The sequence below is a fragment of the Emydura macquarii genome, unplaced genomic scaffold (assembly GCF_026122565.2).
Source record: "Emydura macquarii macquarii isolate MOO-44397 ecotype Brisbane River unplaced genomic scaffold, CSIRO-AGI_Emac_v2 contig_201, whole genome shotgun sequence".
Classification (NCBI taxonomy): Eukaryota; Metazoa; Chordata; order Testudines; family Chelidae; genus Emydura; species Emydura macquarii.
Window position 1 is genome coordinate 1,038,535 of NW_027130338.1, and position 16,187 is coordinate 1,054,721.

Consider the following 16,187-nt stretch of genomic DNA (forward strand, 5'->3'; position numbering starts at 1 on the left):
GCAGCCCTGAGAACATTCCACTTGTTCTTGCAGTTTGAAACCAGCACTGAGTTTCCTGATGTCTTCCCCAAATTATCACTATTGTGTAGGACACAGAGCATTAGACAGACAAACATTAAAAACACGTTAGCTCATTGGGGCTACTTGTGTAAATATGACGAGCCTGTCACTCAAACACACATTTGAGTCTGATTTGTTACCTACATTAATAGCCCTGCTCAGCAATTCTCTGGGGCTGTATAGCTTCAGAGCACTTTGCCAGGATTAGCTAAACGAGCCCCAACACCTTGTGGCGCAAAGAAGTGTTATTCCCCTTCTCCTGATGGATGAAAACAACTCTCCCATCAGGATGGAAAACACTTGGAGAAAGCTGATTGCTAGAAGGTTTCAAAAGGCTTCAGTCATGGAGGGAAAAGGGGAAATGCCTTCATGGGAAGCTATATACTCGGTCCAGCTGGGTTCACATCCCCGGGCTTGGGCTTTGAGGAATAAAGAATTCCAAACATTTTCTATTTCTCAGCGATTTCCTTTGTCCCCTGACAATAGCTGCATGTGCTAGGTTTGCCTTGTTTCTGTGCAGGAGGGGATAATTCAGAAATAGTTTTATATTTGCTAGCCAGCTCTAGAGAAATCCAGAGTCAGAATTTGAAAGACTGGTAAGATGTGTTATTTTGTATGTGACTCTTTATACTGAGCCTATCAAACTGTGCTACAGTGAGACAGAGTCACTTAGGGGCAGATTTTTTAAATCAATGGGAGTTAGGCATCTATGCACATTAGGCACCTAATCGGCATCTTTAGGCACCTAAATACCTTTACAAATTTGGCCCTTACTGTACAAAGCCATGAGCCCTATGATATCAGGGACTAACGGGTCTCCTAGAAACTCTCAGCTCCTCTGCAAACAGCATTTCCAAAGCTGCAAAATGTTTCTGGGAACCTGGTCTGGATTCTGCAAACCTTACTTCCCGATGGCTGGATTCCAAGGAAAACTATGGTATTTGCAAAAAAGCGAGGTTATTTCTTAAAGAGGTACTACTCATAATGAAATTCAGCTGGGGTTGCATGAGAGCAGCTGTGTGACAGCAGAGACGCAGCTTCTCTGAACCTCAGCAGAACTTTCCCCTTTCCTTACAAAAAGGGACACAGTGGGGGGAAAAAAAGTAATGTTGGTAGCCAGCAGATTAACTCTTCAGCTGTCACTAATTGTCACATCCCAGCAGCCTCCGGACTGCCTCTCCAATTCCCCCGAATGTCAGTAAAGCAGTCCTTCTTAAGCTGTAGCAATTGAAGTGCTCATTCTTAGGACTATTAGAATAATTGCCCAGTTCAGAGTTTCTCGCGCCTTCCCTAGTAGTACCTGGCACTGGCCATTCCTGGAGACTAAGCTGGATGGATCTCTGAGCTGGGCCAGGATGGCAGTTCATGGACCCGAGGTCATACACAAAGGCAGCACTGCTCAGGTTGCTCCTGTTCTGTTTCTTTCTCTGGAGTTGGCTCAGTCTTTCATCCCAAACCCAGCTCTGACTTGTTTAAATAACTAAATAAATCACACGTCTGAGAGGCGTTACCCCAAAGAGAAATGGAAAACCCTTGGAAAGCCCCTGCACTGTCTGGATTCCTATCGCCACTGTGGATATATCGACAGGAAATGCAGCTCCTGTATCTGAGGCTAAACTCGGGTAAGATGGTGGTGGTGGTAAGGGAGAGGCGAGAAGTTTTAAGAACTAGCTGCCACCGCACTAGCATCCTTTGTACAAGGCATCTGTGCCTACTGGATCCTTCTGGACTCCTCAGTGCTCTTGGCTACCCACCTAGCTATGGATGCAAGAAGCTTCCTGCAGCCCCCATAGCTGTTCCCACTTGTCTGTCACAATACGGGACACAGGGAGCCACACTTCCATGACCACATCGTACCTAGCAAGAGAAACAGTGACACAACCAATTCCGCTAGCCCAGAACGTGGCAGCATCCTGGTACACTGTTCCCAGGGTCAGAACCAAGGCTCCAGTCCTAATCTTGAATGGTCTTGAGGGAACAGACCCAAACTCTTCTTGAGATCACCTCTCTCTCGGTTCCCCTGTGACTCTGACCTTCCCACCACAGTAACATTCATCAGGAAACACAGAACTGTCAGCCCTCAGGGAGACGTGTTAGAGAGACAGAGAGAGTTTGACTGGCTGCTGCTCCATGCCTATGGAACTCACTGCCACAAGAAATCAAGATGACTATGAACCTTGCCTCCATCAGAAGCCAGTGGTGGGGGGAGTGCAGGGAAACAGGGTCTGTGAGGGACAAAATTATTATTTGTACAGTGCTGTAGCCCTTTATGAAAGTTCCTTGGGGCAGGGCCCTGCCTGTTGATATGGGATGGATGTGGTAACAACAAAGGGCAAGATGCCAAGATGGGAGCAGAGTGCCATGGGTGATCAATGGTCTGAAAGGAAGAGAGAAAGAGATGGAGACACGTGGCATGGGACGTGGAAAGCTGCCACACGATGGAGCAGCCTGGGTAGGGGAAGTGAAGACAGAAACTGAGCATTTTACATCCTTGGTTTTTACATCTCATGCACACAATTCATTGCAGGCCCTTTATGCTGCTTTAAGCTTACAAGTGTTGGTCTCAGAGAGAATGAAAAGAAACACCTGGTATCTCTCATTTAACCTAGAGAAAGCCTGGAGAGTGCAGTCATATTTCATATCACTTTAATAAGTAGAACCAGCTGTAAGAATGGGCATGTGTGCCCCAGGAATAATCTCCCCTGTATCTGGCAGATCCCATCCCCTACTAGCCGGTGATAATGGGAGTTAAACACATCTCTGTGGGAATGACACTTTCTTGAGCCATTCTGTGGGATTGGCACCTCCTTTTGTTTTCCAAGGTCTTGTTGGTTTTGTGATAATCATTAGGACTAAGATAGTGGCTGTATTGTTTAGGGGACAAAGGAGGAAGCCTATGTATCCTGGGTGCCAGTAGCTCAGCATTCCTATCTTCAGACTCCTCCAGCCTCAGATTCTAGTAAGAGGCCTATTTTTCCCTGGTGACACTAACCACATGGGAAGTAGTTAAGACACCCTCACAACCATTCCCTGAGTGTCTCCAAGACAGTAACAAGAATCCTGGGCCCTGCTGTTCTGAGGTGGGTGCAATAATGGCACATGAACTGACATTGCCTGCCTGTGTTCTGAAATCACTGCCCCAGCTCCTGTGGCTGGGTGCAAAGCTGATTCCGAGTACCATTTACCTGTGATTTACTCCTTGGTGTCTCCTGGACTACCTCAGGCCTGGCCCAACTTCTAGCACAGGTGAACTAGTGAGCCAGCTACTGGGCCAGCAGTGACCTCCAGCCCTGAGTAGGCATTTGCTGCCTACCGTCTAAGGGCTCACACTATGTACTCCAGCAGCACCATCTCCCTGCCATGCTCGCAGTGAAGCTGAGCACAGCCTAGAGAGTCATGGGGTTGTATAGAAACTCCTCAGCCTGCAAAAACTGAGCTGAAAAAGTTTCTGAACTCCTCCACATATGCCCGATCATCCTGTGGCATTGGGAGAAAATTCCTCCTGTCATAGGGACCTGGCCACAGGACCACAGGGGGGAGGCAAAGAGGGGTCCATATCTTTCATGCCCACATGGAGCTCCTGGTACACCCCACCAGTCCCTTTTGCTGCAGCACAGGAGGGACAGCAGGTGTGGATGGTACTGCACAAGCAACTGATGACCAAGCCAGGAGTTTGGACTGTATAGCTAAACTTTGTCCTAAATCCTCCCTTCGCTTGGTTAAGGACTCTGAATTCTGGCGGACAGCTCCAGCGGAGCCAGGTACAAGCATCGGCACTCCATTTCCACACAGCCTGGGAGAGAGGGAGAATCCAATCTTGCACAGAGACCATTTGATCGTGAGCAGCAGTGGGCAGGCATCGGGGCTCAACCTCCACTGCTCCTGCCTTTCCTCAGCCCATGCCCCACCCAGTGTATTGGTTTTGTGCCCCCCTTGCAATGGGGTGCTGGATTTAATTATCTTTACTACATATTATTTTTATTGTGTATTATTCTTTACAGCCAGAGCCCCAACAAAGCCAGGGGGACATTGGCCTTTTTGTTTCAAAGGGGCTTTGCATATGAAAAATAATATCAAGTGATAGATGGTTGGCATGCAGTATGGCACACTGGAAGAGGAAGGCACCACACAGAGAGAAGGCAAATGCAACTGCGCATGTGCCATGGAAAGAGGGCACTCCAGGGGCAGCAGTCTGACCTCGCAGTTTTACCATTTACTGCACAGAGAGGATACATTGAATTGAGCTCAATGCACTTTTAAAGGTAGGAATGATGTACCTTAACACTGCAGACTTAGAGCTTCCAGTGCATGACCATGGTGTGTATACCTTATGAGAGAAGACCTGCAGCTTGTTATATCACTGCTAACAAAGAGGCAGATCATGAGACCCAACCCCTGATTAAAATAACATTGAGGATCTGTGTGAGGAGGGAATTCAGCATTCGGGACTGATCTACAGAAAAGTTTTGAAGGGACAAATACAGAATGAATGATCCCTCCTGCAGCGCTTTGGTACAAAGTATTACAAGAAAGTGCTGGCACAGCCATGTCAATACGTACACCAGGCTTTCTAATGGAACTGAATAACCTGGCCTTCTCTGCTTCCCTTGGGCGAGGTTTTTGTCCTTCTTTAAAATAAACCTTCAGGTTCTCAAAGCAGTGAGCTCAAAGCAGTGGATGAAAGCCATGGTAGGGCACTAGCCAGCTGGGTATATGAGTGCAGAAGGACTTAGCTCTGTCAGGGTCACTCATCACTCAGACCCACCCATTGTGATTTGTGCAGATTTGCCTCTGCATCCAGTATAGCTCAGACAATGAGCCTCTTAAGCCATCTGCCCTTGCTCCATAGGAAGGGTGCAAGTGATCCTTCTGTTTACAAGGGACAGGTTATTCCTGGCATGCATCCTCTATTGTATCATCAGAGATACGGTAGCAGTTGGCAGAAGAGAAAGAAATGAAGCCATGAGTTGGGTAAATACTATATGTAAGGTGTCCATGACTTACCGCTATGTTCATGTCTGGGTCTAAGGAGAATGACTCCTTTTGAAGAGATACAGCCAGAGAATCAGCAAACATCTTCCATCCCTACCTTGTGTGTGTCTGTCACTGAGTGTCAGCACAGCACTTTGGGCTCCTCAAAGAAAAGAGGCTATGAATTAAAATAATTATTTTCAATCAGGTGGCAGTCAGACTCCACTGTGAGTCGTGCTGGGAGCACGGTGCTGCAGGGAAAGCTAGATGGGCACTGTCAATAAATCCCAGCACCCAGGAAGCACAGACCCAGGAGCATGCTATTTTGTAACATTAGATCCCTTCGCGCTGTGCTGCCCATGCACCTAGATGTCTGTGCTGGAGTGTCTGAAGGACTTCTAAAAGCATACAAAGCTCCTGTTACTGCTGCTGCCTTTTGCTTAAGCAGCTTGTGCCATTTAAAACAGGAACTACACCTCATTGAGAAGTAAATGCAAGAAGCTCTGCAGCCTGAAAGCATGAAAGAGCCACTTTCACTTGAGGCCTAAGAGAAAAGAGAAGCTAGTTAGCACCACTAATGAAGAGGAGAATTTAGCAGTAAACAAGAGAAATCCTCATCATAATGTGCCACTGGCTGCATGAAAGAGGCATAAAGAAAAGCAACTGGATGGAGTGAGACCTTTCCTGCTGGTTGGGGCTAAGGAAATGGCAGTGAAGCACCAATCTAGGTTTGCAACAAATAATGGAAATAGGAATTTTCATCTTGTGGGAAATCCTAACATTCAAAATTTGTTTTCATCCCAAATCTGGACAAAAAGTCAAAATCTTAAAATATTTCAATTCAGAAACATTGAAATGTTTCATTCTAATAATGCTGAAATATTAATATAGTATATCAAAACAAACTGAAACAATAATGTTAAAAAAACAAATCCCAATTCTTTCCTAGTACTGCCTGCCAGAACTCAGCTTTTATAGCCTTTCTGATTGAAGCTGTCACTTGCTGCTAGACAGATCTTATTGAAATTAAATACATTTGCATCAGCAGCATGGATAGCTCTTTCTCTTAAGGTCTAATGCAAAGTCTTTACAGTCTTTGGACTCTTATCAAGTTTAATATCTGCATTTCCAGGTGTCATACCCCTCATCAGAACTTTGGAGTAAATCAGAAACCAAAATATGTTGTACTTGTCCATCAAACTATTTTTTTTTTTTCTGACTCTGGTCTAGACCACTAAATTGTTTAATACACAGTACAAAGCCCCATAAACAACAGTTCTGCCTGAGAAGAACTACTTTCCCTAGGAACTCCTTCCAAGTTAGGCATTAACTTCTCCTGTATGAAGCCTACCCAGCCATTTCAGTTCATAAATATGTAGCCAGCTGTTTCTTAAATTACCACATAATCTCTAATATCATTTAACTTTGTTTTACTGCCATTTGTTGCTGGCTTTCCTACAGGAGCATGATGTATCCTCACTGCATAATGAAATGTTTTGCAACATCCATAATTTCAATGATCTACAGTCCTCAGCTTGTTTGTTTCTTGAAAAGCTCTGTCCAATTCACCACCTTTATTTCTGCTTGTGTGTGGTTCATCAGTTACCTTGTACAGCTGAATGCAAGCTCTCTCTAAATTATCACTGCCATCCATGCCATGCAGTATTCAAGCCTCCCCTCACTCCTGTCTGTCACACCTGCTTCAGGGACAGAGGAATGGCCTTTCAGGAGAGTCACAGCCAAAGCCACAGTGAAATCAGCACAACAGCCCGGCCGATGTCAAAAGGGGCCCATTTAAATTCAAACTGCAGCTCAATCTGAAAGCCAGCCTAAACCAGGCAATGATATGGGAGAGGCAGCAAATAACATCCATCTGGGTCTGTCCTCATCACTTCAGCTTTGGAAAAATCTTTATCAATTTGTCCTGCCATCCCCAGTATCTATCTACATTTCTATGTCCCCATACCGTGCCTACCATTGCAGTGTCTGGCCTACTGCTAGGATGAATTAGTGGCAAACTAGTAAAGTGAGCAAGCCAAAGCTCTGAGAAATGAATAGCATGCTACATGCCAACTCCACTGGGAATTCTTTCCAGCATTACATGACCATATTGTTCACCCTGACGAGATCTGAGGACCAGAGAAAGAGGGAAGAGTCTCCTGCTAGAGTGTAAATGTGAAGCCTAGTTCTAACAACTGGCTTCCATGGACACATATTAAAAACCTGGGAATTTGCTGCACGGACTGCTGGAATTTGTGAAGTCTGTTGTTAATTAATAAGGCAAACCCGGAATGCAAATGGGCCTGCAGAAATGAGGGGTCTCTGAAACAACCATGAGATCCTGAGCTCTTCCTGCTGAAATTTTATATATAGTGATCCCTCATGGCCAGTTTCCTTTCCACGCTCCCTAGGTGCAGGTTCCCTCCCCAGGCTCAAAGGCCATATCCTTGTACCCTTCCCCTACTTTTGGGTATGGGGCCCACAGCACTCAGCTGTGAGTTGTGCATCTCTGGTCTCCCAGGACCATGTCCCGCTCCTCAGGCATGTGGCCTGCATGGACAGGTGCACAAGCATAATGTCCATCTCCCCCCCACCAAGGGCCTGGGACTATCCTGACTCATGAGAATGCTGGTTCTGGACTTGGAGCCTTCCTCCCCATCCTTGCTGAGCTGACCCTTCTCATGCATTGCAAGTGACGGTCGCGTTTGCTGCCCATGGGCTTGCCAGGGGCACACCTCAAGGCAGCCCTGATTTCCCCAGCTCCTGCCCACTAGGAATGCTCCAATGGAAGCCCAGCTTGAGTGGCATAACAGAACAGATCACCCACCAAGCCTATCAGTCCCAGGCTCTTTAAGAACAAAGGCCACTAACTGAGCTGGGCTTTGCCAAATGAATGGCTTTAGGGCATAAGCAGCAAACTGGAGCCCCTAGATGGAGTCCATCCAGGGCTGCCGATGCGGCAATGTAATGAGCGCTATTGCCAAATCAACCCAGTGCCCATTATTGCATTTCTGGCTTTGTTGGCATGGAGGAGTCCCGGCTTTGTATGCTTTGGTATTTCCCCCAGCTTCCCACCGCTGCACTAGCACTGTCTCAGGTCCACCAGAGGCAGCAAGGACTGGAGTACTAGACTGGCCATTGTCTAGCTCTTAGCTGAGCAAAGGGAGATGACATGACACTCCAACCGCCAGCAGTTGCTCTGCACTGAGGCTTACACCACTGCTGCTGCCATTGGGGACCACTCTATGCTAGTATAGCTGTGGGGAGTTTGAAGAAAAATGCTTGAGTAGACAAGGTCCAAATCCCCACCCTTCCCCCCATGAGTTATATGAATTAGACTGTGCCACTCCTCATGAAGATGCACAACTCTCACAACACAGCCATACACTGGGACAGGCCATCTGAAATCCAAGAGGGAATATTTGCTTTAGATTAGATACCCCTGTATCTGGGCTGGATTGCTGGGCAGGATGTTAGTTTTGCTTGGTTTGTTTTTGTTTTTACTCAGCAGATGGCTCAAAGGTTTAAGTCAGGTAGATAATCAGGAATGTTCCCTGCAATGCACTGGAAATCTGCTGGTGGAGTCTTTGCAGCCCTAGGGACCTGTTTACAGGCTCAGCTCAGTGTCCACCGCAGGGTAGGATAATTATACCTACAGCTAAAACACAGCTAGGATGGATATCGAGGCAATTCCATGAGATGATGGCTACCCAATCAACATCTCCCGTTAGCGGGGAATTAGCACCATTACATTACATAACTGTCCACAATCAATATAGGATGTACTGGCTGAAACAGTATTATAAAGAACAAAGACAGTACATGGTTGCACCTTGCTAAAATTCTCATTATCTGCCCTTAATCCCAGAAGGGAATTGATGGCAAATATTTACAGGGGCTTATAAATATTTATCCTGCAACAGCTTTCTGTATTACAACACATTCTTCTCCATGAGGCCAACCTATACCCTGGCCCAGTTGGGGGTTGCTGAGCATGGCTGTTGGATATATAAAGTCCTTATGAATAGCATACAGCAAGCACTGGAGTTCAATAAAATAGCGAGCAGCTCAGCTGCTTGCAGGAAACGCGCCACATGTCAGTTCTTACCCAACAAAAGAAAAATGTGGCTCAGCAGCACAGGTGTGCAGAGACTTTGGTGTGGGTGCAAACTTCTGCTCTGTTGCCACAGTAACCAAGAGGCAGTGTTGTGAGCCACTAAAGAGCCATAAATCACACTCAAGGCCTAACATGATGGGGGCCTCAACCTGACTCACAACATTTAACAGCAACTGCCACCATGGTAACTTAACACGCATGGGCCCTTGGCTGGTTTGGATGAAGAATCTGAAAAAGTGAATGGTCCAGCCCCACTATGTTAGAAAGGGCCCTGGGATCTGCATTTCCAAGAGGCATTGTCTTCCTCAGGCTTCTTGCCCTGAAGTCAGGACTTGGTTAAAGAATTTTGGGACCCTTTGCACTGTGGCTATTAGGCCCCCCCACCTTCCTGGGGGGAGCTGAAGGACTTCCCCTTTACTAAGTTCTTCTTAGCTTTCCCTACACCCTAACCCTCCATCTATACGGAAGAACAGAACTAACTTGTCGCAGTTGTCCAGAATGGAAGATGGGAGGCCAGCCATGCTCTAGGCCCCTCTGGACACTCTGTTGTCCTGTGCCAGGTCACGGCATGTTTGGCACAGTGTGACATTGTTTCTACTTCCCAGAATGAAGATATCTCAGCCATGACGTGAGCAACATGTTCATTTCCATTAGTTTTCTCATGCAAACTTGACTCGTTCAACATTGAGAAGGTCTTCCAGCTGCTTAGAGAGGGGTTGATTGTTTGTTTGGGTGCCAGATGTTTGTGTCTGCTCTTTAATGCTTTTCTGAACAATACATCTATTTATTGTTATTTGCTTAATGAGTTGCAAAAGTATAAACAGTTTGTGGTTTGGAGGTTGTGTCACAATCTCCAAGGAGCAACGGAGATGGGAGTTTTGAACTACTTTCTAACATGAATAAACAAACTGCGTGGAACAGCTCCATTGTGTATGTTCTAGGTTGCTATTTTCTTAACCCTGTCTCATTAAGATGGATGGAGTTTCTGCTTATTAGTAATTTGGCAAGTTCCTCTTTGTATACACTCTGCACTTCTCACTAATGATGCTTTGCTTCAGTGGTTAACAAAAGAGAGACTTCCAACGCAGTCAGTGAAAACAAAGCCATCCACTTCAGGGCACTCGAATGGAAACTCAATGTTCTGAAGATGCCATTTGTGGAAGACAAGAAACTGCAGGGAATCCGGAGAAGGAGATGCTGCTGATCATAAAACCTTTTTCTGGCATTCAAATAATTTTGACCTAAGGACATTTGTTCTTTGATTTACATGCAAAATTGCAAAACTGACAGAGCCTAAAGTAAAGGGATTCAAAGTCTTTACACTGCTGTTGCTAAAATGTGTCTGATGGAGATGACATTGCTACTGCCTGGATTTACAGCTGGCCATTAAAGTATGTTTACAAGCCTTTAGTGCAGTATACACATCTGGTAAATCATTGATTGAACAAATAGCTCCTGGTGTCATACTCCCTCTGTCAGCTTTTTCCACTACTAGGTTACCCAGCATGGAATCATCTATACAAGAATCCTATTGCTTCCGAGTCCGCCAAACCCCACATGCACATGTATGTGTGCATGCACACAAAGAGAGGTGCACACACACTAAACTAGACTGTCATGGGAGCTAGCTATTTTTATATATACATAATTTATGCAGATCATTACGATGTCTGGTCAGCCTATGCTAACAAATAGAGGGAAAGTGCTGGGGACTGCACGGGATTGGCAGAGGGCAATGAGTGATGGAGGGGTTTGTTCTACATAGACTCAGCCCCATGCATGGCCATTCCGAGAGAACTTTAGAAACATCCTTGTAATGTACAGGTTGGGAGGAAGGGCCCAGCCACTAGTTAGCAATCTGGATCCACAGTGACAGTATGTGCACTGCACTTAGTTTCCATTTCATGAGCTGACTTCCCAGCTGGCTTCACACATGAATGTTTCAAGACATGACTAGACAGTGCTTTGTCCCTCAAGAAACCCTCTAGATAAAGCCCTGCTCTCAGATGCGGAGTTACTAAGGGCAAGGAATACATGTAAATGGTCCACAGCAGAAATCCTGTTGCTGAAGGACACACATGCAAGCTGAGACCTTCAGGAGCTGAAAAGACAGCCAACAGAGGGTCCACAAAGGGAGGTGAAATGCCTCTCCTGGCTGTGGCCACAGAACTGACCCTAGGCAGCAACAAACGGTAATGGAACCTGTCAGACCCATACTGCTCCTCTGCCATGCTTCGTCAGGCCCAGCATGCCGGGCCACAATGCCACACATTCAGACCCAGTGGTCAGAGGCCCCAGGAGTTGGGGCCCTCTGTAAGTGCACCACGTGCACATTGGTTAGTCTGGGCCTGGGTTTAAGGTCAGGGCAGCATCAGATCATTCTTCTAAACAGAGAAGCCCGGTCATTAACAGATAGAGCACATACATAAGATGCAGTCTCTGGCACTGACTCACACCAAACCTCCCCACAGCCACACTGGGATGAGAGTGAAACAAGGGGGTCTACGAACCCCTACTGTGGACAGATCCATTAAGGCTCATTGTATTCCCATGACAGCATCTGGCCAGCTGTGCAGTGATCTGTGGCCAAACCCCAGCTCTGCTGCCCATGGGACTGGGCAAAGGCCAAAGGGTAAAGGGCAAGGCCCAGAAACAAAAAGGAAGCCAGATCAGCTCATTCATGGCAAATCTTTTCAGGAGCTCTTGGATGGCTGGACAGATAGATATTGGAGAGCAGGAGCCATCAGTTGTGTGTGTGTGTGTCTCCCTCATGCACACATGCACTGACTAAAATTCACAAACTGCCAGACTGCTTTACAATGGATGCTGTCAAACCTACTGTATTCATTAAGGCTTTTAGGGTATGTTTGCACTGCAATTAGACACCCAGGGCTGGCTCGTGACAGCTGACTCAGGCTCCTGTGGCTCGGGCTAAGAGGCTGTTTAATTGTGGCGTAGATGTTCAGGCTTGGGCTGCAGCCTAAAATCTGGGAATCTCCCTCCACCCCGGGTCCTAGAACCTGGGCTCCAGCCTGACTCTGAACATCTACCTTACAATTAAACAGACCCTTAGCATGAGTCCTGCGAGCCCAAGTCAGCTGCTACAGGCCAGCCCCAGGGTTTAATTGCAGTGTAGATGCCATCCTCCAAGGTATGAGTATGACAAAGAAGGAGATATTCAGCAGGTGTATCAGCAGTAGGGACACTAATATAAGCACCTAGACACAGACAGAATCTGTCCATGTACTTCATATTCTCAAGAAGAAACATATTTCCATTTGGAGCCAAGAAGATACATGTACAAATGCTACAGGTCACTCAGAGGAATTTTAAAGTCTGTAACAATTGGTTAATGTCATTTTTTACAACAGACTATGTCTTACAAAGAGTATTCCCTCCCCCCAAATCCTGGCCACATCTAGCCATGCAAAGCTAAATCCCTTTCCATCTAAAATACACTGCATCCAGCAATTTGGACACCTGGCCCTGCAGTGACCTCCCACATGACCTGGGGCCTTTGTTCTTTCTAGATACCTACAGATGTATTTCTAGGCACCAAAGCACATGAATTAAAGTTGCAGCACTTGCTTGGTTAGAACCATCTTTTCTGATCCTTCCTTAGTCTGAGTTTGTGAGGAAAAAGGAAACCTACAAGCCAATGAGTTGCTGCCTCTATTCAGGGAAAGCATGAATAAAAAGGTATGTTTGCATTGTGTTCTACAAAAAGAAAGACCTGGACTCATCAAAAACTCCTGCATGTTGCTGCATCAGCCATGCCTTAGTATCCCTGCAAATAAACATCTTTTATCATAAGTCAAAAGTATTCCTTCTAAAAAAAAGCAATCATTTTCCATTCTGTCTTTTATTCAGCAATAGCACCTTTCTGCAAAGGCCAGGACAAGTTATCAGGCAACTATTCTGAACTTTTGCAGATTCTCCTATGCACTTGTTGAAATTATATACAGGGTAAGCATAGCTGCTACAAACAATTTTTAAAAGGAAAAAATGCAGCCAGAGTTAATTGTTGGCAATAACCTCTTAAAATAGCATGTCATTAGCTACAGTGCCAACAGCTTATGAGTGTTGGTATGATTTGTGGGATCCTGTGGGGTCTTGTGGGATTTTCTGGGGTTCCTATAAAACTAATGCAGAAAAGATACACAGCCCCTGAGTATTGGAGAGAAGAATGCATTTCACTTCATGTTATTAGCACAGAAAGTTCGCCTTTTGGATTTGTCTACACTGCCGTAAAACACCCACAGCTGGCCCAGGTCAGCTGACTCGGGCTCCCAGGGCTATAAAACTGTAGCATAGCCATTCAGGCTAGGGCTGGAGCCCAGGCTCTCGGGCCCCGCAGGGGAATGCCATTGGGAATCGTTCCACTGATTTCCAAGGGCGCCTGTAACAGGGTTCACTCCTCACCACTGGCGTGCCTCCTTGTGGCTCAGCTAGGGACTAGCTTGCCACCAGTCAGACGGCCTCCCTGCAGTCACTCAGCCCGTTGTCTCAATCTCCCCCTCAAGGACACAAGGCTCAGTCTTCATGGCTCAGTCCTGCGGCCAGGTAACTACAGCCCTTCCCTTCCAGGGGCTGGTAAAGACTCTCTTGACATGCTGTCCCTTCGCCATTTCAGGCAGTCCTCTGTTCTAAGTCCAAGGCTGTGCTGCTTCCCCACTGGCTGGAATGGGAACCCAGGCCTGCCTTCTACTCCTGGTCCAGCCCAGGGACCCTATACGCCACAGCTAGGGTCTATTTTACTCCCAGACCTGGTTGCTACTTCTGTAGGCTCTGCCCTACCTCCTCCTTCCATCCTCTGGGTTATCACCCATCTGAGCTTCCTCGACTCCCCAGAGCGCCTTCCCTCTTTGGCTTCTTGCCAGACCCTGTCATCTCTACCAAACCTCCCTCCTGTCAGGGAGCAACTGCAGACTACTTCTTGTATAGCCCCCTTCTGGGCTCAGCTAAGCCTGGTCCTGCCTAGCTGACCTTCATCCTTAATTGAGCATTCTTGAACCCTGGCTCCCCTCCAAGTGCAGCCTATGCAGTTAATTGGCCTATCAGGAATGGTGTGGGGGTAAACACTCCATCACAGAGCCATATGGCCCCAATTCAGAAAAACACCTTTTAAGCACCTAAAACATGTATGTAACTTTAACATGTGCTTAAATCCTACCGAGTTCAATGGAATTTCAGAGCATGGTTAATGTTAAGCACATGCTTATGGGCTTCCCTGAATCAGGGCCTATTAATTGCCTGCAGGGTGAAGAATGGTGAAGCCTCTCTGGCTGCGTCCCAAAGCTGATGTGCCACATACCATGTTGTACCGTGGAGCGGCTCTCTGAATAGATCGGGGATACAAGCTCCTTTGGCTGGAAAGACAATGAGTTTAGTCTGCAGATAGCTTGCCATTCCCCACAACCACTGCCCGAGCCGGCTTTAGAGAGACTTGGCAGATGTTACCTTGAGTCTGATTTCCTGTGGCACAAAGGTTCCCAAGTTGCTGAGTTCTTGAGTTCTTTTCCTTTTTACACAGACAATTATATAGAAAGATTTTAAGAGGGTTTTTTAGAAAGTTCTCTTCCTCGTCCCCTTTTGCCCCTCAGTAGCACAGTACATTTAAATCATTTGCAGAAGGGAACTGGTTAATGCAGCTAGCAGAGCCTAGAGCTCTGCCTCAGCTCATTCCTGTGCACAATGCAGATTCTACTTTCCTTCCCCTTCCCCTGAAACACATGCCCAAGATCCAACTACATAAATTTTTTCGAACCTAATTCATTTTCAAGATTGATGGAGAAAATCCATAACAAATATTTATGACTTCGCAATAAATAACCCTTTACAGAAGTTACAAAGAGTTCTGGTGAGTTTCAAGGTAACTTTCAGCAAGTTCCAAAGGTCAGGTCAGATTGGGATACTAAGTCTATAGTATTTGAGCCCTCCGCTCATCTGTTTTGAATTATTGGTATTACTCAGTTTAACAGTGTTCTCAATGGAGTAGCTGTGCTGGATTTCCATGGCCATATTTTATTTCTATGGAGGGAGAGAGGCTTCGATCATTATTATTTGTTCTCTGTTGCAGCCAGTGAAAAAAAACAGCCTCAGTAAATTTGGGTGCAGCTCTGTTTGTAATCACAGGCAGAAGCCATCCAACTTGAGAAGGAGGGGGTTACTGTCCAGGCAATTATCAAGTTAGGGAGCACCCAGGTCTAAGCCTGTGAGGTGGGGTGACGACTAGTTAGATTTCTTATTCTGTGAGGCAGGTAAGCTTCATAAACTGCTAGTGCCAGCTCTGAGCAGGCCTGGCTTCAACAGGAGCACTGGTGCTGTGAGAGGGGCAGTTTGCATCAACAATTCGCTGTCCCTGCAGAAAGACTTTGGTTAATTTCAGAATATTTTCAATCATGTTACTCAGCGTTCAGCTCTGGTCTCCCCTCACCTCCATCTCTGGCCACAGACATTAGTGCTGACCCTCCTAAATCATCTCCAAGCTGTTGAGGCTCTAGTTCCTCAAATTTTCTTTGCCTTAGCACTGCAAGAGATACACACACACGTGTTCATTGGGTGCTGTTGGCATACAGCACCCTGGCAAATGATCTCTACTAGGGTTGTGCCAATGTCCAAAAGCCTTGGAATTTTGGAATGGGGTGTTTCACAAATTCAGGAATGGGCTCACTAAGATGCATACCTTTTTCTAGTGCATATGGGCCCACTCCCAAACACAAATGGTTTTGGCAACAAAAACAGGCAGCAATTTGTACTTGTGAGTCCAAAAGGTACTATAGCTACATCAGGGACATAGCATACAAAGCACACTGTGGGGAGTCAGAAATCCCTCAAAACAAAATGGGTACAATTGTCAGGACAGGTTCCATGAAATAAACAGCATTCGGCCCTGGGTTAACCCCGCTGCAGCTGAGATACTTCGGTGAGGAGGCTGCACTGCATAAGGACCTTGATAGACAGAGAGAAGGGGATGGAGTTACAGCAATGCTGATTTCAGCCTAGTGTGGCTTTCTGGCAGCTCGCCTAATATTTATTG

At 46.3% G+C, this 16,187-nt stretch overlaps 1 long non-coding RNA gene across 1 annotated transcript; it reads left to right on the plus strand.

Annotated features, from left to right (window-relative positions):
- Positions 1–13,524: 13,524 nt before the first annotated feature.
- LOC137150753 (uncharacterized) lies at positions 13,525–14,607 on the plus strand. Its single transcript, XR_010919057.1, has 2 exons — positions 13,525–13,711; positions 14,408–14,607. It is a non-coding gene; the product is annotated as an uncharacterized lncRNA (long non-coding RNA).
- Positions 14,608–16,187: the final 1,580 nt, after the last annotated feature.